This window comes from Sminthopsis crassicaudata, chromosome 5 (genome assembly GCF_048593235.1).
Source record: "Sminthopsis crassicaudata isolate SCR6 chromosome 5, ASM4859323v1, whole genome shotgun sequence".
Classification (NCBI taxonomy): domain Eukaryota; kingdom Metazoa; phylum Chordata; class Mammalia; order Dasyuromorphia; family Dasyuridae; genus Sminthopsis; species Sminthopsis crassicaudata.
Window position 1 is genome coordinate 224,516,813 of NC_133621.1, and position 25,964 is coordinate 224,542,776.

At 36.3% G+C, this 25,964-nt stretch overlaps 1 long non-coding RNA gene across 1 annotated transcript in view; it reads left to right on the forward strand.

The window, feature by feature from the left end:
• LOC141542819 (uncharacterized) overlaps positions 1-25,350 on the forward strand; it is a 37,782-nt gene extending 12,432 nt beyond the window's left edge. Inside the window, exon 3 of the long non-coding RNA XR_012482254.1 lies at positions 25,065-25,350. This is a non-coding gene — a long non-coding RNA (uncharacterized LOC141542819). The remainder of the gene's footprint in view (positions 1-25,064) is intronic.
• Positions 25,351-25,964: the final 614 nt, after the last annotated feature.

Below are 25,964 nucleotides of genomic sequence, written 5' to 3' on the forward strand. Positions count from 1 at the left end.
TTCATTATTTTGCTCTGCATACACAAAATATTTAACAAATGTTAGATAAATAAATGAATGAATGGATGAAAGTTGATAGGAGCCTTGTGTTGCAAAGTATTGTTCATTCCACTGTTAGGTTCTTACTAAGTGCTAATGAGATAATGAGATATTAGGTTCTTACTAGGTGCTAAGTCGGTACTTAATTCTCTAGTTTGGGCCTTTGGGGGGAGTTTTACCCCTTTGAACTTCTGGGGAGGAGCTTGCATGCTTAGGAGTTCATTGATTGAAGTATTTCTCCCACAAGCCCTTGCATTCTCACAGGCCCATTCTCTGGGAGGATAAAAGAAGGCACCATTGAGCAAGGGAGGAGTCTCTACTCTGGGTCAGAGTTGGCGGCTCTCTACAGGAAGAAGAATCTGGCCGAGAGATTGAGTTGAGCGATTGTTTTTTACTTAGCATTCCAGTCACCAAGATCACTCTCAAATACATTGTGGCTGATAGATAGATGATGTTGCTTAAAGGTGAGGTCAAGCAAGTCCCTCTGGTCTGGGATCCCCACTATCTGGTTACTAGCATGAACTCCATTTTAGAGTGTTCACTCCTAACCTTTTGAAGCTCACAGTGTCATGCCATCTTCACCTAAAATAGGAAAGAACAAATGCAAAGAGGACTGTTTTCATGGCAACATGTTAGCCTGGGGTGAGGAGGCCATGAGGACTTCTTTCATCATTATTTCACCTGCGATTGTCTGGAGACAACAGAACATTACATTCCACTTCCTCCAGGTCTGGTCCACTATTCTCATCATTTCATGAGGGAAAAAAAAAAGTATTCATATTTAAATGAAATGGGATACAAGGAAGGATTGCTACTTTGTTTTCTTCCTCATATGCTTGTCTTGAGAGGTGGCATGTATAATGGATAGAGAGGATAGAGAGAGAGAGGATAGAAAGTAGCTTTAAAGTCCAGAAAGACCTTCAAGTTCCACCCTGATCCATCTTGGTTGTATGATCCTGGGTAAGCCACTTAAATCACTTAACTCCTCAATACTCAAAGCTATTCTCTAAGCCTTTAAGTTCTACAGAAAGAATTAATGGGAAATTTTCTATCAGGGAATTCCCCACATTAGGGAAGTCACTCAGTACCTTTCCTTATCATGTATTCACCATACTCACGACACCAGATCAAAAAGCTAAATGATAGACTGCTTGGATCCTGCTAATTTAATTTCAACCGAAAGAATTGGTTAATAATGATAGATCTGATGAAGGAAGAAAATGTGGAGAAGCAGGGAAAGAATTTGGAACTTAAAATGTAAAAAATTAAGTTAAATTTAAAGACAGCCCAGTCCTTGGATTAGCTACAGAAAAGACAGTGGGACATCAGGGATTAGGTTGTTGTGATATTTAATGTCTATTAGAGAATGATTGATTGGTAGTAAGGAGGGGTAAAACCCTTCACAACTTTTTTACTTCTACCAAACCCTGAGGGTCCTTCTTAAATTTTTAGAAATAAAGCCACTTTGGAATTTTTTGGACCTGTGCCCTGACATAATTCAGGGCTACACATCATACTGGATTAGACCCGATGGTATAATGTAACACCATATGATAGGTTCTATGTTAGGTTATCCATCAGAGTGAGGAACAAGGCTAATGTTGGAGGAACCACATGGGAGTCTGGCCAAGAGTCTCAGCTGTCAATTAGGACTGTCTCAGAAACATCTGCAAGGAGATGGAGCTTCTTTTGAGTAATCCATCTCTCAATGCTGTAGAAGCTTCTAATATGCATGGAGGACTTTTGGTACCAACCTCTGTCTTATCTGGTCTTCCTTGGATTTCAGAGTATCTGTCCTCTTTTGTGATAACTGCTTACACCTGGGGATTTCAGTAGGCAGAAAAGAACCATTTGCAAATTCACTTATATTAATTTTTTAAAGAAAATCTAGATGTAAGAAAGTTCCTTGAGATGGAGATCAAGAAATCTGCATTCTTGTTCCATGTCAGGCCTTTCTTATCTAACTGCATAGCCTAGGGAAATCATTTGACCTCACTGATCCTCATTTTTCTCAACTGTAAAATGAGGGAGGTGCATTAAATGATTTTTAAGCTCCTCTTCAACCTCCAGATATTCTATATTATAACACATTGACTATGTTTATATGCCCAACATCATATTATAAAGCAGATTGAGAGAATAGCTATATTTACCTCAGTTCCTTCATCTGTAAATTGGGGATAACAATAGTACTTAATTCCTTGGAGTGATTGTGAGAATGGAATATGATAATATTTGCAAAGTGCCTTGCAAACCCTAAAATGCTATATAAATGCTAGCTTTTATTATTATATTTCACCTTTTCATCAACCTCTAATGGTTTAGGATTCAATTTTCTCATTCTAGAAAGGCATAGACAAAGAATTTGTAATTTGTCAACAATTTAGCACAAGTGTTCTCCTTGCTTCCAAGGCAGATGTGGAGAAATCATGACAAAGCTGAAAGGCTCCTTTAGAAATGATCAAATCCAATCCCTACATTTTATTGCAGAAGAAATAAAAGCTCAGAATGACATAATGACTTTTTTGAGATCACAAGTATACTTAAGTGTCAGAGCCAAGATTCAAACCTTTATCATATCCGCTGCTTAGCACAGTGCCTAGCATATAGTAAGGATTTAATAGATGTTTTTTGATTATTGATTAATCAATCTTATGAATTTTTTCCCTTTGCTCCATGATTTTTATATCAAAGTCTAAGAAAATATTGGTGAAGTTAAGGTTATTGTGCTCGAAGGGACTTTATTTTAATCTCAGGTTATGATGTAGATAAGTGTATGATGTAGGATCAGGAAGAACTGAGATCAAATCCAATGTTAGACATTTACTAGCTGTGTGATTCTGGACAAGTCCCTTAACACTGTGTTTGCTTCAGTTACCTTATCTGTAAAATAAATTGGAGAAAGAAATGGCAAACCATTACAGTATCTCTGCCAAGAAAACCCCAGGTGAGGTCACAAAGAATCAGGCATGTCTGAAGCAACTCAAGAATAATAACATCTTTTTAAAAATAAAGGAAATAGAAGATCATGGCATGGCTGGGAAATATTAAAGAAGGGACTTGAACCCAGATATTTCTTACTCCATATTCAATAACTACCATACCATTCTTCTGACTCAATTCTACACTCATGGATTATTCATATATTGCAAATATATGAGACTTGAATCTGAGAATGATAGAGTATTTGATGATCACATAGAAAAAGGTTCTTTAGAAGGCCTTTCCTGATGCTCTCCAGTGGCTAATGAAATTAGCCATGAAATTACTCAGGATTTAGTGTGTGTGTGTGTGTTTGTCTCCCTCGTAAAATAAAAGTTTTATATGGGAAGTCTCTTTCTTGTTTTTGTCTTCGTGATTCCTTTTGTGATACAACAAAAAAGACAGGAGAATTGAAGTCAGAAGACCTGGTTCACTATTTTTGGATCTAATTTATATATTTTCAGTACATGAAAATTGACTGAGTTAAAAGGCTTTGCAATAATCAATAAAAGTGTTGTAAATGTTGCAAAGCCTGTGAGTCCCTTATTCCATAATCACTGAATTGATATAGAATTGCTCTTTGTACCCCCTGGGAATTTTTGGCACATGTATTTTGCTCCTCAGTTAATACATTGTTTTCGTATAAGTATTTACAGTGGGGGGTTTTGAGCAGTACAAGTACAAGTATAAAATACATAAATGTGTGCTAGGACTATATTTGGAATGGTCACTAATATTCTCAACTTTTGGTAATAAATATGTGATACCTTCTGTTAAGAAACATGTGATCAGAATTAAATCAGAGAAGAAGATGGTTAAATGTTTTGCTTGTAATTCATGCATCACTGTGAAGCATTTGGGCCAATAATTATGGGTCTTAACTGGATCTGCCACTTTCTAGTTTTTTAGAGAAGTTAAAACTTTTGGCAACTTTCCTTGATATAATCATTCTGTCATTCATTACAGTAATGGTACGCAAGCTGTCTCGTTTTTTATTTTACTTGGCTTTATATTGTGTTGGGCTTCTTTTGATCTTATAAACAACTAGAAATTCTTCACACCCACTTTTCTCAGCTGGCATTCATTTACTTTGTCATTGTTACCCCAACTTTCCCATCTCTTGTGGCAATAACTATAGGTTGGTCTTTGGGAGTGTTATTATTGTTATTATCAAAGGAATAAGTATTCATAATAATCTGTGAACTGTTGCACAGGTTGATAAAAATAACTGGCTTTTTATAGTACTATTACTTTATTTTTCTCATTCTTTTTAATAGGATCAGTTTCTAATGATGTGAAATCCCTCATCTAATTCCTTTCTTTCCTAAAATTCTATAGAATGACTCCTGATTATTATTGAATTATTTTGTTCTTTGCACTGCTTTGACTTATATTGCTATAACCTTTTAAAAAACTGTTGATCAAGGATATCAGTAATTTCTGATATATGTTTGTTTTATGATTTGCATCCTGCATGATTTGTTTTCTTGCCTTTAATTAGGCAACTTGATATTCAAGTTTTCTACAGTCTATACCAGACACATATTGATGCAATCTTTCAATGTTTTCTCTTATAGGTCTTCAGGATATTATCTTTCTCAAGGTGCTTCTGCCATCGCAGTATTTAATATTTGTCCTTAGAAGCATTTCTGTCAGGCTTTTATAGGTATTATAGTTATCCTGGAACACATGGAGAATCTACTTTACATCACCCTGGCCAGCATTTACCATCTTTGCAATTGTTTCCATTTTCCTCCCATTTCTCATCATAAAAATAATGAGTTTGATTTCAGGGTAGAGGGGCAGAGTTATTATTATTATTATTATTATTATTATTAAACAAAAATTTATTTATTCTATAGGGATTTCTTAACAGTTGGTCTATTAAAGATAGTGAGGGGTAGTTAGATGGTGCAGTGGATAGAATAGTCAGGAGGACCTGAGTTCAAATCTGGCCTCAGACACTTAACACTTCCTAGCTGTGTGACCCTAGGCAAGTCACTTAACCCAAATTGCCTCAGCAAAAGAAAAAAAAAAGATAGTGAGACCCCACTGTATAATTCTGGAAACCAGGTCCAACCTTGTAGGTATTCAATAGGTGCTTAATCCTTATAGCCTACAATGACATATTACATGTTTTCTATTTTCTTAAATAATCTGAATTGATCAAGGAGAAAAATGGGAGCCATAATTAGTAGGAAAAAAATTGATTAAATGAAAGAAGCTTACAATTCCAATAGGAAGAAAGGAAATTCCTAATAAAGATTTGTGAATGCCTGTAGGATCTTAGTAGTATAATTAGCAGTATCATCCAAATAAAGAATGGTATTTAAAGAAATAATTATGACAGGCAAGCCTTAGACAATATGACTTAGTTAATCGAGTAGGTTTCTAGAAAGTTGTTATGGATAAAGAAATTATACATGGCTGAACGAGTGTCAAATATTAGACTTCTGGTGGCTAGGTTCAAATAGTAGTCCTTATAGCTGAAAACAAGAAAGAGAACCCTGTGTTAATTCCATACAAAGTCTTCTGTAAATACTATTTTCTATAGTTTACCCCTTGAACAAAAGAGACTCTAATAAATTTCCAATTTGCTTGAAATTGATGGTGGTGGTGATGAGGTATGCTTTACATATGTAAAGCAGTGACTTTTTTTTTTACAAGTTGAAGACTTTGTATATGCAGTTGAGCTCCTGGTATTGTCAGTGATTATCCAGGGTGGTCTTGATTCCTTTGTGGTTGTCCATGCAGGTTGTCTTTCATGATAGAGGCAACATCTTGTTATCATCCCTAAAGCCTCTGAAGAATATACTCTCCACCCAGCTGCAATCCTCCTCTTTGTCATCTCTATCCTCTCTAAGGACAGGGTAGAGTAAGAGGCTTGGAGTTAGAAAGACCTGATTTCAAATCTGGCCTTAAACACTTAGGACTTGTGTGAGCCTGGACAAGTCCCTTCACCTTGTTTTCCTTTGTTCCCTCACCTTTAAAATGAGCTGGTAAAGGAAATGGCAAACTAATATCTTTGCCAAGAAAATCCCATATGGGTTAGACATGACTTGTTAAGGGACAGGTCAATTCTCTGAGAGTCTCCACATCTGTGGATCATAACATTGGAAGGGGTTTCAGGGCAGCCTTTGCTGACACAGGTGTTATGGACTGGGAATAAGATAAATTGGAGGCAGAGGGAAGAGGAGAGAGGTCAGACAATGCAATGGCTTCTCAGTCAGAGAGGTCAGAGAATAGCAACGACCTCTCAGTTTCCTTGTACCATCTTCTCATAAGAGGAGATCCATACTGGGTTGGATCTCCAGTAGCCACTGGCTCCTGTGTATTCCAGCAGCTCTCCCGTGTATTCTAACAATGACTGAAAAAATGACTGAACAATCTCTTCTAGGGAATTTTAGAGAAAACCCAGCTATGAGATAAAAGAGTTTCTCATTGGAGAATTTCCCATATCAGCCCTCTCTATTCCACATGTGCAGTGGACATATCCCACAATCCTTTCTCTGCCTGCTATTTGACTTCAATTTCATTTAGTTGGCAGAGTACAATTAGTTAGACTTGTAATTCAATCTGATGTAATCTCAAGGTTCTGGTTAGTCCCAGAACGACCTCTGAAAGGCCTCTTTGCTACCTCCTCCTTTTCTTCCTCCTACCATTCTAAATAGCTGATGATTTTATTGTCACTCTATTCAGTCCCTCAGTCATTTCCTCAAGCCTACTACCTTAGCTTCAGGGATCCCAACCTGAGCCTTCTACCAGCACAGGCTTCTTAATCATGAGCAGGAAGGGGGCTGATTTACCTTTTTCCACTTTCTGTCCAGCCTTGATGACCTTCTCTGTGAGAATCCATACAGCAATCAAATAATCATGCATCTGGTAGAGCATGATAAGTAAAACCCATTTCAAATCCTCTTCTTCCTTCAGCTCTATTTTTTTATTGTCTAAACCAAATTCTTCTATTTTGGTCCATGGAGATGTGATCTCCACTGAAAAGATGTAAATCAGCCAATTAGGTATGCAAAAAGTCCCTAGGCAGCAGGGAGCAGCTACTATCACTAAATGACTATAATATTACCTCCCTGTTTTTTAGTTATAAAATTTTTGTTCCCAATAACATCATGATCTTGGCTTGAGGATCTTACAGTCCTACTGGTTATGGCAAATATAGCCTGATACATCTATGGATTCAAATTGCAAAGACATAAAGGCAATGAAAAGCACAACGTGGTAGCAAAAATAAAAATAATGTTTGTTGAAGATTAGCTCATGTTTCTAGTAGCAGGGGGGCAGCCTTGGTAAAGACTTTGCCAAACATCTAACAGGAACTCTTGCATCATTGGCTAGATTCTGGTGGAAGCTTCAACAAGTCAAGAAAATAAAGAAGGTACTTTTTATTCATACTTCCTAAAAATGCAACCTAGAGAGTCCTAAAGATCTCTAGGCACTTGTTACAATTAAGGAAGCATTATTATTCATTATATCTGACTGAATAGATGTTGCATAGGAAATCTACACCTGTTTGGGGGGTATTCCTCAGTTCCTAACTGCATTAGCTAACTTGTCTTAAGCCAAATCTAACTCAAATGGGAATTTTTCTTCTCCTGACTGCATCTACTCCATCCTCCAAACTATTAACAGGCTGAGTCCTGAGAGGATAGTTGTTACTGCATTTCAGGATTCTCAGGGTAAACTAAGGGAGTGACACATATAAACCCCCATCACTACTTTTCTTATTGACAATTGGCCAGTAAGATTTAATTAGGTTTTAATAAAGTGATTTTGCTGAGAAGATACAGCAAGAATAGTAGTTAAAATATTATCCCCCAAAGTGAAAACTCACTTTCCCCCACAAGGTCTCTGGCAACAGTGGTATTAAAATGAAGGGACAATGATTGTGAGGCAAATATGTAGAGATCACTTATAGCAATGGGACACATTATATCTAGTTATTGTCAGTCTTTTCACTTTTTATAGAAAGAAAAGTTTTCCTTAGATGTCGTTATTCCCATAAAGTTGTTCTTACATGTAGTTCTCTCCTGATTTGTGAGGGTTGATAATATCACATAAACATATAATAAAAGCATTCCTGTCTTTAGCACATTTCATAGATACTCAGAATTTGCCACCTTGGTGGTCAGTCCCATCCACACTGAAATGTTCCTAGCAAGTGGGATGCTGATTTGTTCCAATATAATTTGTCTTCTGTGGCACCAGAACACAATGGAGTACATGCCATTCTGCTGCCTACCATGTAGAGCACATCATTATGACTTCTTTGAATGGTAGGGCCATCTGGTAATCCAATGTATGTCATTTTGTCCATTTCTTATACTCCTAGAAGCATTTTTATAGCTGTGGCCAGTGTACTAACTAAACCATTTAGTGGTATTGCCAGAGCCCAAGTGACTACTGTTTCAAAGGTCCAGCCAGGCCTTCATGGCTACTACAGAAATCTCAATGGTAATAGAATCTCTATTATACATAACCCAGCTGGCATTTCTTTCTTTACCTTGGATCTAACTCTCAGAAAATGGAAGATTTTTTTTGAGGTTGGGGTTAAGTGACTTGCCCAGGGTCACACAGCTAGGAAGTGTTAAGTGTCTGAGACCAGATTTGAACTCGGGTCCTTTTGAATTCAAGGCTGGTGCTCTATCCACTGTGCCACCTAGCTGCCCCTGATTGATGGGTTTTAAGAACATTATTGCTGAGGGAACAGAGTAGAATATGAGGGTGAACATGATGGTTCCAGAGAATACAACATGAATGAATGACTTAGCTCTCCCTAGGGATGGTCTCTGACCATAATGTTTGGAGGATGGAGCAGATGCAGTCAGGAGAAGAAAAATTCCCATTTGAGTTAGATTTGGCTCAAATCAAGTCAGCTAGGATTTATTAAGCACTTATATTCCATGCATTAAGCATTGGGAGGCAAAAGTAAAAATAATTATATAGCCTTTGTCCTTGAGGAACTTCCATTCTAATAGAAGACAATTTATAAAAAGAAACTGAAAACAGTAAGACAAAGGAAAGAATGGAATCAAGCATTTATTAAGCACCTAGCACCTACTGTGCACCAGGTACTTTACTTAGTAATTTATAAATACTATCTCATTTAATTCTTAAAACAACCCTAGGAAGTTGTGAAGTGCTATTATTATGCCCAGCTGCACCTCAGCTATGGATAGATGAGCATCAGACATAGAATCAGGAAGTCTCATCTTTTTGAATTAAAATTGGGCCTCAGACACTTAGTAGCTATATGTTCCTGGGAAAGTCACTTAATTCTATATGCCTCAGTTTGTTCATCTGTAAAATGGGCTGGAGAAAGAAGTAGTAAATAAGTCTAGTATCTTTGTCCAGAAAACCCCAAATGGGGTCACAAAAACTTAAGAACAACAATTATTATTAGTAATCCCATTTTGCCCATGAATTATGTGTATGTGTGCATGTGTATGTGTGTGTGAGAGAGAAAGAAAAATAAAGGCAGAGAGAAGAGAGATAGAGACAGGAGATACAGACACAGAAAGAAAGAGAGAAAGGAAGAGAAAGAATAGAGAGAGAAAGGAAAGTGGAGAGAGGGAGAAAAGGAGAAGTGGAAAGAAAAAGGAAGAGGGAAAGAGAAAGACAGAGAAGGAAAGGAAGAAACAGTAAGAGGAAGAGGAGAAAAAGAGAGAGATAGGGAAAGGGAAAAAGGGAGAGGGTGGGGAAGGAGAGAAGAAGAGGGCAGGAGAGAGACAGAGACAGAGAGAGAGAGACAGAAACAGAGACAGAGAGAAATAAAGAGACAGAGACAGATAAAGGAAGAGAGGACGTGAGGGAGGAGACAGAGAGAGGTTTGTGATTTTCATAAGATTATCAAACTAGTAAGTGTGTAAGGGAAGATCTCAGTTCTTACAATTCCAAGTCCAGTACTCAATACAATTGCATCAGGGTGGGTTAAGATGGGTACATTCAAGCGATACGGAACAGGGCCCATAGAAGAATGGAGGAGTGAACATATTTATCCTGGACACTTTCCTAAAAAAATATTCCTGAAGGAACCAACCAGAGGAAAGGGCTACAGTTATAGAATAATCTTCTACGGTGAAAAGACTGTTGAGTTGTGGTGGATAAAGATGCCTGGAAAGTCTGGAGTAGTGCCCAAAGAAGAATGGAGTGGATGTGCTAAGGGAAACTTTTTTTAAATTTTTCTTTATTTTTTATTGTTTTCTTTATTTTTCTAGTTATACATTTATATTAATTGTTTTTAAAATGCACATTTCTTTACCAATCATATTGGGAGAGAAAAATCAGAACAAAAGAGAAGGAAACAAAACCAAGAAAAATAAAAATTAAAAAAAAGTGAACATAGTGTGTGTTAATTTACATTCAGTCTCCATAGTTCTCTCTCTGAATGCAGATGGTGTTTTCTAACAAAAGTTTCTTGGGTTTGTCTTGAATAACTTGAATAACTGAACTGGGAAGAACCAAGTTTTTAATAGTTGATCATTACACAATGTTACTATTACTGTATAAACTATATTCCTGGTTCTACTTGTTTTGTTCAGCATCAGTTCTTGTAAATCTTTCCAGACCATCATTTTTTTATAGAACAATATAGAACAATTATAGAACAATAATATCCCATTACTTTCATATAACTTATTCAGCCATTCCCCATTTGATGGACAACTACTCACTTTTGAATTCTTTGTCATCACATTCTTTGTCATCACAAAAAAGAACCACTACTGGGGCAGCTAGGTGGCTCAGAGTACCAGCTCTGAAGTCAGGAGGACCTAAATTCAAATCTGGTCTCAGACACCACTTCCTAGCTGTGTGATCCTGGGCAAGTCACTTAACCCCAATTATTTCAGCAAAAAAAAAAAAAAAGCCACTACAAACATTTTTTGCACATGTGAGTCCTTTCCCCTCCTTTATGATTTCCTTGGGATATAGACCTAGTAATAGCACTGCTGGATCAAGAGGTATGTACAGTTTTATAGCCATTTGGGCATAGTTCCAGATTGCTCTCCAGAATGGCTGGATCATTTCACAATTCCACCAACAATGCATCAGTGTCCCAGTTTTCTCACATCCCCTCCAACATTTATCATTGTCTTTTCCTGTCATTTTAGGTAATCTGAGAGGTGTAAGGTGGTACCTCAAAGTTGTTGTAATTTGCATTTCTCTAATCAATAATGATTTAGAGTATATTTTCATATGAAAAGGCTTTAATTTTTTCTAAAAATCTTGATCCTAAAATAAATTCCCTACCAATTACAACCATTCCCAAGTAGAAAGAATTCCCTATCACAGGAGGTATTTAAGTAAGATATAAAATAGGTGAGGGATGCTGTGGAGCTTATGCCTCCCTTATATTTCATGCTGGTCTCTGGGTGTGCTAACTTGAGTTCTAGGTATCTAGAGGCATACATGGGAGGTTGCTGCCTCTTCAACTTTATGAGTGTCTGAAGAATATAAATGATCATACTCTGCTCTGATGAATGATCAGTTCCATATGGAAATGAGGGGGTCCCAGTTGATAGAAATTAAGTACTATGGTATCCTTGGTACCATTTTTACCAGTTTGTTAACTATTCAATGACCTTTGAGTTCGATCAATCTGTTTCTTGATAGTGAGCTTGGATTAACAGAAAGCTGGCATCAAGCTTACTTATAATATCACTTTTGATAATAACAATATGACTTTGGGCATATCACTTAACCTTTGAAAACTCACCTAGCTGGGGCAGCTGTATGGTCTAGTGGATAGAATTCTGGGTGAGGAGAGGAAGACCTGAGTTCATCTGACCTTTGATACTTACTACCTGTCACTTAACCACTGTCTACTTAAGTTTTTTTTTTTTTTTTTTTTTTTACCTATAAAATGACAATATTAACAGCACTCACTTCCCAGGGTTGTTGTGGAAATTGAATGAGATATTTATAGATTGCTTAATATGGCTCCTGACAAATAGTTGGTTTATTCCCTTCCCCAGCTCCCGTCTTCCCACCTTTCTTATTCATAAACTTTAAAATGGATTGGATTAGATGGATTTTGAGATCCTTCCTATATCTAAGTTGATGACTTAAAGGTTAAGGGGGAAGTGGACCACAGGATGAAGGTGTGCCATGGTCCCATTACCTTAGAGTTTTGGCTGGAATAGTACATGCATTATGTACTGAGAATCATGGAGAAAGGAAAAAATATTGCTGTTGTCTATACAGGGAGAAAGCATACTTCCCTAGATATTAGTGCCCTGAGGCTCTCAGTAGTTAATCCCCTGTTTATATTAAAAAAACTGAAGGAAAAGGACTATGAAAAATTAGAACTCAGTGAGCAGGTGAATAAACTGTTGATCCATCTTAGACTAGAATCTGTAAGTGATGTTAACTCCATGAGTCTCATGGAGAAAAAAATGTCAAGTGCACTTGTGTGCCTATTCCAAGATAAGTTAAAGTTCACCACCAGCCCTGGAACAAAATGTCTGATCCTTGCATCTCTTTTACCCCAACAGTGTCCTCTCCCTTCCACTCCCTCAGCCTGACAAATGGGAATTGTTCTTGCTTTTAGTCCCTTGAAATGTCAAAGCCTTTCCGGAGCTCCTGGTCACGTAAAGGAGAAGGAATCATCTTTGTGGTTAAATATAGTGTCTGACCCCCTTCCTTGCCTCCCTCTTCACAGCCAATCAAATGCAAGGAGAGAATGGCAACCAGGCCGGCTGTGCAGCTTCAGAAGGGGAAGGTATTGATCAGGTGAAGAAGAAAAACAAAACAAAACAAAAAAAATGAGAAAAAAGAAAGGCAGCAGCATTCAAGTCTCAGAAGCTTCCTGGGTTGGATACAAAAGGGCCTCTTTTTGCTTAGCATGAATTTCACCTTCAGGTACAAAATGAGAGAGAAAAGATATGAGAAGGGGAAGCCTGTATTGAAGGCTTGGCATTTGCAACAGGAGAATTACTGGATATGATTATTGTAAATCAAACTACTGATTCCTTAAAAACATTTTCTATGAGTGGAAAATTTGCTATTGGCTGGATAAGAAGTTAGGCTGGTGGTTTGAAGCCTATGACAAGAGAGGGATGGGGTGAAGGAATAGAGATCAGTAGGAGAGAGGTTGGAGCTCTTCTAGATACTTTAAGCCCTTGACAAGCCAAGTAAGGACAACCTTGGGATAGGGAGTGGGAAGGGATGCAGAGCAGCACAGTTTAGCTGCTCAGAACCCCAAGGGCTTCTGGGGAATACTACTGGCCCTAGGTCTATGAAGGAAGCTATAAGAGGCTGAACTTGTACATGTAATAATACATGGCCAAAAGTGTTATCTTCAGAGTCAGAATAACCGAGTTTAAAAACCAGTCTCTGATGCATGCTGCTTGTGTGACCTTGAAAAGATCACTTAAACTCTTTGAGCTTCAGTTTCCTCATCTGTAAAATAAGAAGAATTGATCACCCCAGAGACCCTTTAAAGATTTCTGAGATCTGTGATCTTCTCTATGTATACAAATATAGTTTTTTGATTCAGATTAAATTCCTCTTTTTCCATGAACCTTTCTAGCCCATTTTTGAGTTCCTAATCTTCATTAATTTTAGCACTTGCCTCATTCTGCCTGGAGAGATGCATATTGTCGATGGAAAGAGCCTCGGATTTGAGGTCTGAATTAAAATTCTCTCACATTAATTCAACATTATTCATTTTTTTATTCATTCACTATGTGACTTTGGGCAAATGATTTTTATTCATAGATTTGACTCATTTTATTCTGAAAATTTAGCTTTTTTTTTTTTTTTTTGGCTGAAGCAATTGGGGTTAAAAGACCCAGGGTTATACAGTTATACAGCTAGAAAGTGTTAAATGTCTGAGGTTACATTTGAACTCAGGTCCTCCTGACTTTAGGGCTGGTGGTCTATCCACTGCACTACCTAGCTACTATTTTTAAGAGGTGGAGTATTCCACATGCTTGGAGATTGAGCAGAAATTGAATAATTACTCACTGGGTACATTAGAGTAAGTAGTCCTTTTTAGACATAGGTTGAATTGAGGTCCTTTCCAACTTGTATTCTATGATTATATTAAATCATTTCACTTTTATTCCTCTCTAGGTTGCACTACTAACTCATCTCCATGGGACTTTCTTTACAAGGCTTCCATACTGGCTACTCTTCTACTTCTACTTCAATTCTGTCCTATATATAGCCTTCACCTATTAGAATATAAGCACTCTGTTTCTATTTCTATCGTAAGGACTTAATGCTTACTATGCCTCAGTCTCTTTATCTCTAAAATGAGGCTTTTGTTTTAGATGAAGGTACTTTTCTTCTCTAAAATTATATTGATTATTTGCTTCTTATGTTACTTAATTAAAAAATAATCATGTGTAAGTTTGCTCTTTCTGTAAAATCCTTCACTTGATGTTGATATGAACAATCCTTCTGAAATGAGATGTCAACAATCCTGCTGAAAATGAAATGTCCAAACAGACCTGCCCCGCAAAGGTAAATTTGCTAGAGATGCCAATGAATTGTGTGACTTTGGAATAACTTTGTCTTTCTGATGACTGTGAAGTTTAAAATAGGATTCTTTTTTTAATCATTTTAGAAAAATATATGTAGAATGTTGTTTCATGACTGCCAAATAGTCTTCCTAAGGTTTAGTTCTGACTATATTCTTCCCCTGCTCAAATATTTTTTGTGGCTCCCTATTGTCTCAGGATAAAATAGAAACTCCTTAGACTGACTTCATCATCATCATTGTCATTATCATCCTCATTGTTACAAAAAACCAAGAAGAAATAATTGCTTCCTAACCCAAAGGAGGTCATCTATATTTGGCTCCAATTTACTTTTCCAACTTCATTTCCCATTGCTTTTTTTCTTATGGTCTAGATTATTAAGTATACTATATTATACTATATATATATATATATATATATATACACACATATATGTGTATATATATGTGTGTATATATATATGTGTGTATATATATATATATATGTATACATATATATGTAGTATATACTATATTAAGTCCATACAGTCCATGTAGTATTATGGAATCAAAAAGTATCAGTTGGGAGAAACCTTAGAGAACAACTGGTCCAAGACAATTTTCGTTTAGCTTCCTTTCATTACTCGAAGAGTTGCATCTTCCCAGTCTAAGTCTTCTCCAAACTTAACATCCCAATTCCTTTAAATAATTTTCTTATGACTTGAACTCTTATGCCATTCTGGTTCACTTCTTCTAGATAATATGGTGGCCAAAGTTGAAAAAAAAAACATTTTATCTGGGGTTTGCCTAAGACAAATACAGAACTATCATCTCCCTAGTCCTAGACACTACTCTTCTTTTAATGCTTTTAATTAGCTTTATTTGGGGCTGCCAAATCATACTATTGATTCATATTATACTTGCAGTCCACTAGAACTCTCAGATCTTTTTCAGACAAATTGTCATGCTCCCCATTTTACATGAATCAGATTAAAAGAAAGAAAAACAGTATGAAACATTTATCCTTATTAAAATTCATCTTAGATTTGGCCCAGTATTCTAGCCTGTAAAAATCCTTTTGGATCCTGATCTTGTAATACAATATTTTGGCTCTTCTACCCAGCTTTGTGCCATCTTCAAATTTAATAAGGATACCATCTCTGCCTTCATTCAAATCATTTTTTTTATTTTAACATTTTTATTTAAAGGTTTGGGTTCCAAATTTTATTCTTTCTTCCTTCCCTGAGATGGTAAGCAATAAGATATAAGTTATACATGTGCAATTATGTAAAACACTTCCATATTAGTCATTTTGTATAAGAAAATCCAAATAAAAGTTTTAAAAAATGAAAGAACAAAAATGAAAAATAGCAAGCTTCAGTTTTTGTTCAAAAAATATAAGTGCTTTCTCTGAAGGCAGATAGTATACTTTATCATTAGTCCTTTGGGATCGTTTTGGGTTACTGTATTGCTGAGAATAGCAAGTCAATCACCATTCTTCCTCCAACAATATTGCTATTACTGTGCTCAATGTTTTCTATTCTCCTGTTTCTGTTCATTTTACTATGCATCATTTATCTTTGGGTTTATCATATACTAGATTAATATGGTCATTTACTATAATGTAATTTGTACCTAATCTATTCTATTGATCCCCCAATTTATTTCTTAGCCATTACCAAATTACTTTAATATTTACCACTTTATAATACAGTTTGAGATCTGGTATGGCTGGGCCACTGTCTTTCACATTTTTTTTTTTTACTGATTCCTTTGATATCTTTGAGATACTGTTTTTCCAGATAAATTTTGTTATTATTTTTCTAGCTGGACAAGAAAAATCAGATCAAAGAGTAAAAAAGGAGAAAGAAAACAAAAATCAAGCAAACAACAAGAAAAAATGAATAGTATGTTGTGATACACATTCAGTCCCCATAGTCTTCTTTCTGGATGTAGATAGCTCTCTTCATCACAAGTCTTTGGAATTGGCCTGAATCATCTCATTGTTGAAAAGTCCATCAGAATTAATCATCACACAATCTTGTTGTGTCTAAAGTACCATTGGTTCTACTCATTTCACTTAGCATCAGTTCATGTAAGTCTCTCCAGGCCTTTCTGAAATAATCCTGTTACATTCCATAACATTCATATATCATAACTTATTAATCCATTCTCCAACTTATGGGCATTCACTCAATTTGCAGTTTCTTACCAATACAAAAAGGGCTGCTACAAATATTTATCAAACATTTTTCCTTTTTTACAGACACAGCAAAAACACTGCTGGATTAAAGGGTATGCACGGTTTCATAGCCCTTTGGGTACAGTTCCAGATTGCTCTCCAGAATGATTGGATCAGTTCACAACTCCACCAAAAATGTATTAGTGTCCCAGTTTTCCCACATCCCCTTATAACATTTATCATTATCTTTTCCTGTCATCTTAGCCAATTTGAGAGGTGTATGGTGATACTTCAGAGTTCCTTAATTTTCATTTCTCTGATAAGTTGTATTTGGAACATTTTTTCCTATGCCTAGAAATAGTTTTAATTCCTTTATCTGAAAATTATCTGTTCATATCCTTTGATCATTTATCAATTGGAGAATAGCTTGAATTCTTATGTTTGAGTCAATTCTCTGTATAATTTAAAAATGAGGCCTTTATCAAAACATTTGGATATAAAATGTTTTCCCTAGTTTTCTGCTTCCCTTCTAATCTTGTATGCATTGATTTTGTTTGTACAAAACCTTTTTAACTTAATATAACCAAAATTATCCATTTTGCGTTTTATAATGCACTCTAGTTCTTCTTTGGCCACAAATTCCTTTTTTCTCCACAGATCTGAGAGACAGATCATCCTTTGCTCTTCTAATTTGCTTATATTATTTGTGTTTAAATCATGAACTCACTTAGGCCTTCTCGTGGTATAGGGTGTTAGGTATGGGTCAATGCCTAGTTACTGCCATACTATTTTCCAATTTTCCCAGCAATTTTTGTCAAATAGTGATTTTTTTCCCCCAGAAACTGGGGTCTTTGAGTTTATCAAACACTAGCTTACTACAGTCATTGACTATTGTGTCTTGAGAACCTAACTAATTCTACTGATTGACTACTCTGTTTCTTAGTCAGTACCAAATGGTTTTGATGATAGCTGCTTTATAATATAGTTCTGGGTCTAGTACAGCTAGGGCAATTTTATTTGTATTTTGCTTAAATGGAGATTTTTAAAATTTGCTCTTTTTCTATTTTTAAAAATTATTTGCCCAATTCACTGATTTGCTTTTTCTATATTTAATTAGTATAATTAATTATAGATATAAATTTTTCCCAAGTGACACTTTGGCTACATTCTGTAAATTTTGGTACACTGTCTCAATCTTGTCATTTTCTTCAATGAAGTGATCAATTCTTGATCCACTTATATTTTGGGATTAATTACTTAATTTCCAATTAATTTTATGCTCTTTTTCTTTTGTCCATTATTAAATATATTTTCTCATCCCATTTTTCCCTCCTTGCAAGTGTTTAATTTCTGATCACTGCCTTCCATAATCTACTTTCCCTTTGATTAAGTTCTTCCTCCTCCCCCTTCTGTTATTCCTGTTTATTTTTTTTTTTTTTTTACTTCCTATAGGGTAAGATAGATTTCTAAATCAAATTGAGTGTATATGTTAGTCTCTCTTTGAGACAATTTTGATGAGAGTAAGATTTAAGCTTTCCCTGTCATCCCCTAAATCCTATCTTCCTCTCTTTCATGCCTCTTTTATCTGGGTTAATTTACAACATTCAGTCTCCCACCTCTTCTTTCCAGGACACTTTTCTTTCTCTCAACTTTATTTTGTTTTGAGGGGATCTCATCCTGACAAAGTCACCTTATATTCATATCCTCTGTCTACATATACTTCTAACTGCTCTTATTGCAATAAAGTTGTTACAAATATTATTTTGCTATAGAGATAATTAAACAGTCTAATCTTATTAAATTTCTTATTTTTTCTCTTTCATGGTTTTTTTACCTTTTTAAGTTTCTTTTGGATCTGGAGCATCAAACTTTTTTACTGAGCTCTGTTTTTTTTTTTTTTTTTTTAATTGTGAATGCTTGCAAGTTCTCTATTTCATTAAATATCCCCCCCCCCCCCCAAGATTATATTTAGTTTTCCTGGATAGATGATTCTTAGTTGTTGTCCTAACTTTTTTGCCTGCTATATCATATTCCAATAATAGGGTTCTTTAATGTGGAAGCTGCCAACACCTGTATAATCCTGCTTGTAGCTCCATGATATTTAAATTGTTTATTTTGGCTGCTTGTAGTGATTTCTTCTTATCTACGAGCTCTGGAATTTGACTATGATGTTTCTAGAAGTTTTTATTTTGGAATCTCTTTCAGGTAGTGATTCATGGGATAGCAATTTTTATTTTGCCCTTTAGTTCTACTATATTAGTGAAGTTTTCTTATATAATTTCTTGAAAAATGTCCAGGGTTTGTTTGTTGTTGTTTGTTTGTTTTCATCACAGACTTCATGTGGCCCAATAATTCTATTATTTCACTTGGATCTATTTTCTAGGTCATTTATTTTTCCAACGAGAAATTTCACATTTTCTTAATTTTTTCTTTTCTTAAACTTTCTTTTAAAAATGTTGTTTTATTATGTTTTGATGTCTCAGAGCCATTCCACTCTCTATTATTTTTTGTTTTTTGTTTTTTTGCTGAGGCATTTGGGGTTAAGTGACTTGCCCAGGGTCACACAGCTAGAAAGTGGTAAGTGTCTGAGGCAAGATTTGAATTCAGGTACTCCTGACTTCAGGGCTGATACTCTGTTCTCTACACCAACCAGCTGACCCCATTCTAACTTTTAATGACTTTTCTTTTCTTCAGTGAGCTTTTGTACTTTCTTTTCTATTTGACCAATTGTATTGTTTAGGGAATTATTTTCCTCAGTATATTTCTCCATGCTATTAATTCTTCACTATTCTCCTGCATTACTCTCATTTCTTTTCCTAATTTTTCTTCTACTTCTCTAATTTGCTTTTTAAAATCCTTTTTAAGTTATTCCAGGAATTCTTTTTGAATCTGAGACCAAATGATGTTTTTCTTTGAGGCTTCCTATGTTGCCATTTTGACGATATTATTATCTTCTAAATTGTAGGCATTGATCCTCCCTGTCACCATAGTAACTTTCTATATTCAAATTTGAGGGGGGGGCTGCTCATTTTTTCTGCCTTTTTGTGACTTAATGCTTTTTATGTGAAATGGGCTCTGGTCCTACTCTGTGTTGGGGCTTAGGGTCTTACTGCTGACTTTCACTGAGTTTCAGGGCTTATCTGCTTGGTTTTACTGACATGTACTGAGGGTGAGATGTAGGCCCTCTCTTTTAGCCTCCCCTGAGTATGTGAGGAGTGGAGCCTTTCGGCTTGGTTGCTGTAGTAACAGAGTCTTTCTGGTAGCTAGTCCTGGAGGAAGGATTTTGTTGTGGGTCTGCCCCAACAGCCATCTTTGAGTTGAATCTTCACTACTGGTCAGCAATGGAGCCAAAGCCTTGCTGGTGGCTTGTGGAGGGGAGGTCACTCTCTTCTGTCTTGCTACACTGCACAGACTGATCACTCACGTAGGAAGCTACCTGTTGGCAGGAGGGTAGGGCCTCACTAGTGGATTTCTCCTGACTTAGAGTCTTGCTGTATGCCCTCTGCTGTGAGAGTGGTTACTGCTGTCATTGCTGCTGCTGTTGAACTTTACTCCCCTACCATCCCAGTAAGACAGCCTTTTTTGAATGGGCTGATAAACTGCTTCCCTGCTCCTACATCAAATATTAGGTGATTTTCTAGTTGTTGTTTTTTTGGGGAATTTGGAGAGACTTCAGTGTTTCTTTTCTTACTGTATCATCTTGGCACTGGACCTTCATCCAGACCATTGATTAAAAATGCTCTCCACAAGATGCCTTTCAGGTTGACATTGAACTCATAAGGACTAAATGACTTCTTTTGGGCCAGCCTTTCAACTAATTCCATACTTACCTGGAATGCCAATAAGCCCTATGGGTATATTCCTCCTTCCTATGACTTCCCAGACCAAAACAAAATACATATATACAACTGTGCATCTGTATGAGTGTATATACAAGGTAGCTCAAAAATTTATCAAATGGACTATTTGTGCCTGACCTATGGTAGACTTCAAAGCTCATACTGGTTTGATCAGCCACAGTTGGACACATTATACTTTGACTTCAATATAGTGATGCGATTTTGATCCTCTTTGAGATTAAAGGACAGCAACCAGTATAAAAGGTGGCCTTTAAGTCTATGTACACACATATATATGAATATAGACATATAAACATATATATTAAGTATGTATATGTATATCATACACACATATAGGTATGTGTATGTATATATGTTTACATGGGTACAAATGTATATGTATGTACCTATAGAGAGAAGCATAGTGGCTAGAGCTTTAGACCTGGATACAGGAAGAACTGAGTTAAAATTCAGCCTTAAATACATATTAATTGTGTGACCCTGGGCAAGTCAGCTTACCTGCTTGTCTCAGTTTCCTCATATGTAAAATAAATTAGCACCTATATCCCAGGGTTGCTGTGAGGATTAAATGAAATACTAACTGTAAAGTGTTTAGTTTATACATACTGAGCACTATGGAAATGTTAGCTATTACCATGATTATTATATTATTAAAGTTAACACTGCATTAAGATTTTTGTGCTAACATGTATATATGCATTTACATACACATTACATATAAAGTCCTTGAGGATTGGAGATTGTCTCACTTTTTTATTTATATCCCCACAACTTAACATAATTCCCTATATATAGTATGTATATATAGACATACTTATGAATATGAATATAAATTAAGGTTTTTTTGTACTTATGTATTCACTGTCATTTGCTCAACTGATTTTTTTTATCGTAAGGTCAAAACAGAACAAAAAAGAAAAAGCTCAATAAGTAAAAACTACTTATGGAGAACCATTCCTTCCAAGGACTTTCTACTTAGAAGTGCTCTGACTAAACTTCTGTCCTGCTAACTCCTTTTATTCCTCTCTCTCTCTCTCTCTCCCCTTCATTCTTGCTCCACCTTCCATAGGACCTCTTGTCTTAGAGCTTCTTTACTTAATACCCATCCTTTCTGAGGATTATGTTCAGAGAGGATTTGTTCAACTTACTCTAAATGAGAAATACTTTCCAGAGCTGTATGGACTTCTCCAAACACACCAAAGAAGCTAATAGATTTCATGCTCACTTCTATCACCCAGCAAACAATCACGGGTCACCAAACCATAAATCAGCAGCTAATGGATTTTCAACTACGTGCTTTGGCCCTTGGTACTGTTTTTAATTTGCTTTTAATTTGTATTGATCTTCCCCCTTCTGCTTCAATCTTTCTAGCATCAGCAGGTTAGAGAATGCTGCAATGGCTCTCTGGTGCCTGGCATTTGGAGGGTCAAAGAACTATACATTGTATACATTGAGATGATCTCTCTTCTGTTGGAACAACCCCTAATGGGTTGGGGCTGTGGGATGAGAGGAGAAGTCATCCTCCTAGCTCTGGAAGTTGGGTTTTTCAGCTTGGAAGAAAAGACTAAGTAAGGAGTTACAGAGATTAGAGTTGGGAAATCTGATTAGGACAGACAGGTAGACCATCTGTGTCTGTCTGGCATTAATAGAACAATTCATAATCAGATGTATTAGACAAAGGAAAGGAATTAATCTATCTACATACCATGATTAAAATGCTGTCCATTCAGCCCTTTTCCACAAGCATTAGAAAGTCACTGTTTTTTTTTTTTTTTTCTTTAATTGGATTAAAATTAAGGAAGCCACCACAGACCTCTGAGGGAAGGAGAACTGAAAAGAAATCCCAAGCCCTCTGGGGTCTAGAACTTGGCCAGCTCCAAACAGCAGATCTATGAAAGGGCTTTGAAGTTGGTTGAGATCCAGGATTCTGTAAACTTGAGCTATAGTTAGGATTATTAGAAGGCAATCTCCCCAAGGGCAGGGCCTGGTTTTAACAAGCCTGTGGTGATCACATTTATAGAGTTCTTTATAGGTTCACTTGCTGTGAAACAACTCAGGGAAATAGGTATTAGTAAGAGCTCACATTTTTAGAGTGCCTTCCTTGCAAGAACTCTGTGCAGCAACTAATGCGGATACTATGAACCTCATTGTAGTGATGAGGAAATTGAGGCTTATGGGTGATTAATAGCTTGTAAGTATTAGTTGTAGTGCCCAAACCCAAGTTTCCTCGTTCCAAGTATGATTAAAAATGAAAAGAAAAGCTCTTAGGAAGGGATATTTATTGCTAAGAGTATATTTATTTGAAGAATACAGAACAGAAATTACAAAGGATTTCCATTTTACCTCTAAAGATATAGTTTTCTCCTGTATCACCTTGGTCTCTGGGAAAGTAGGCTTAAAGCAACTTTTACCTGGCCTTTGCCCTACCAAATTCACTTCTGAATTCAACATTACCAGCCACCAGAAGCCTTTGGCTTCTTTTGATCCATGCTGGTTGAAACAGTTCACCAGAGGTTTTGCCTCTCATTATTTGGCTTATGGAATATCCTGGCATATACGCCTAGACTTCTAATGGTTTATGTTCTTGACCTTTCCAAACTCATGAGGTTGTAGTTATCTCCAATATTCCTTCACCCAAAAGTGGAAAGAATAGATAAAATCAAGACAGAAACAGCAGGACCATGCACTTCTGATCAATATGGCAGTGGTCCAGATAGGGAGATAAGATTCTGAGGTTTCTTTTCTCACAGAGGGTTTACAAGGTTCCTTGACTCCTCACCTGAACACAGTCAATTGTTTAATAAAATAACTAGTTTGTTAAAATAACTAATTAATAAAAATGCAATTTGTGGTGAATTTGAAGTTTTCTAAGTCCCAGCTTCTTAAACTGTGTGTCACGATCCCATATGGGATCTTGTACCTTAATGTGAGCATTGTGAAAGTATGACTTATTGTCAGTAAATGTTTACTTTGCATACCTGTTTTATATATCTATTATGTACCTATTTATATACCTATTTTGTATACCTAGTTATACACCTATTATAATAAATATATATATGAGTATTTTGTATACCTATTTTGTACACCTATTATACACCTATTATAATACATATGTATATGTATATATGGTATATTTTATATACCTATACACACACACACACACACACACGCACACACACACACACACACACGCACACACACACACACACACATATATATACCTGTATAAGAATTTCTCAATTGGAAAAGGGTCATTAGTGGACAAAGTTAAAGAAGCTCTGTTGTAGGTCATTATTTGACTACAGGGATCTGTTTCTATTTGAGATTCACACCATTGGCAAAGAGAACATTGTCTTTTTTCATGATACCACACTCCTCAACTAATATTTTATTTCTCAGTATTTGCTTCCTCATAGGTCAAATGAGAGGACTGGAATAGATCAAAGGTATCAAACTTGATCCATAAAACTCCAAAGTGAGGCTGAATCAAATTAAAATATAATTGCAAAATGTTAATTAAAATAAATAAAAATACAATATAGATAATGTTAACGTGTGGTTTTCTAAGTCAGTATGTGTGTGGCTACAGGGATCTACTTCAACTCTGAATTTTGTGAATCTGAAAAAATAGGAGTGAGGATAGATCATATAGGTGGGAAGGACTTCAGAGATGGTCTAGTTAAACCTTTAATTTTACAAATGAAGAAATTGAGGCTCATGGAGATTAAGTGACCTGCCTAGGTCATGTCACTTCAAAGTCAGTATTCCTTTCACTCCTACCAAGGTTCAGCTTTCAGGTGCTTTTAGAATCATAGATCACTGGTGCCAGTTGCCAGCACTGAATTGCAAGTCACATTTGTTGTCCCAATGGATTTCAGATTCTCTAATCTATCTTTCTTTTGGTTCTGGGTGGGAGAGGAAAATGTGCATTCTGATTGATGAATTACTAAGAAGATGGGGTAAATCAGGCACAGCCATTCAGGAAGGACCTCTCTTGGAAATGGAGGTAGCAAGATGAGAATTCCCATATTTCCCGCTGGTGGAAGTCCAGCCATCTTGCTAGGCATTTTTATTTCCCAGGCTAATCTGGCAGGTTGAGAAGTAAACTGTTAAGATTAGCTCTGGGGGTTGGCTGGATATCTATTTGTTCACCAAGATCTTTATTGCTATAGGCCTAAAGTAGATCAGAGCCTGAAGGCCTGGGGATGCTATGAGTAGTAGAGGTTGAATGTTGTAGGTAGATGGAGAGAGAGGGAGAGAGATAAAAAGCAGAATTATTTCTTCTTCTAGGAAAAGTGCTCTGACCTGCATTGACTTTCTATTTCTCCCTGTAGACCAGAACCCAGAGTCTAGTTTACAGGCCTCTGCTTTATGTACATAGAGAAGCTTCTATAATCGCTTTTAAATCTTCATATCACTATGCATACACACACATCTTGCCGTGTGTGTTAAAATATACATACATAATTCTAATTTGCTCATTTGTTTTTTGTTTTGTTTTTTTTTTTTTTTTCTATCTCAGGTCTAGATGCAATGGCTTTAAAGGGAGTATGTGAGAACTATGTGTGAGAGGGGGCAGAGAAGATGTATGAGGAAGACGATTTCCATCAAGGATTCAGAACTATTGAAAGAAGATCACAGTGTTGGGTGATCGTGATTCATGAAAATAGGGGAATCTGTTGGGGGTACTTTTGAAGAGAACTGGAAAATAATCATCGAAGGGCATCTTTTTGAGACTTAGGGAAAGTACCAAGGAATTTTTAAAAGAAAATTACGTTGCTTTTGCAGGAAGAGATACTAATTGGTTTTTCTTTCCTAAGTGTTTTCCTTGCTGAATATTGCCTGTGCTGTAATACCCTAAACAAGGATTACTATGTGAATAGGTGTAAGCCAGTATATTCTGAAATGACTTCGCTGGGCTTTGGCAGATGCTCTGAACAGATACAGAGTCTTGCAAATACAGCTTAAATTTTTAAAATTGTTGTTCTCTTCTTCCTTCCCCCACCTCTTCTTCTCCTTCAGTCCTCCCTCCCATCATCTTACACAGGAACTTTCTCTTCTATGGAAACTGAGATCTCTGCCAAGGACTAGCAAACATCTTGAAGTTCCTTGTTGATTCTCCCTCTGTGCCTCCTTGATAGAAACAAGCTTATATAATCAGCTGGGGAAAGTTGCTTTTCTGTTCATCTGTCTGAATGAACTCAGTGACGAGAGCTGATGCTTTCCTTCATTTTGAGGGCTTTGGATGCTTGAGAACTGACTAGATGTAATTCCCCTTCCACCGAGGCTAGGCCAATGGAAGCAAAACCCAACTAGTCATTTTCCAGACTGGGAAAGACATGTCTGACAAGTTTGAGAGCTATGGTGTTGGAAGTGAAAAAAACAAGGGATTTTTATTCTTTTGAGTAAACCACTCAGATAG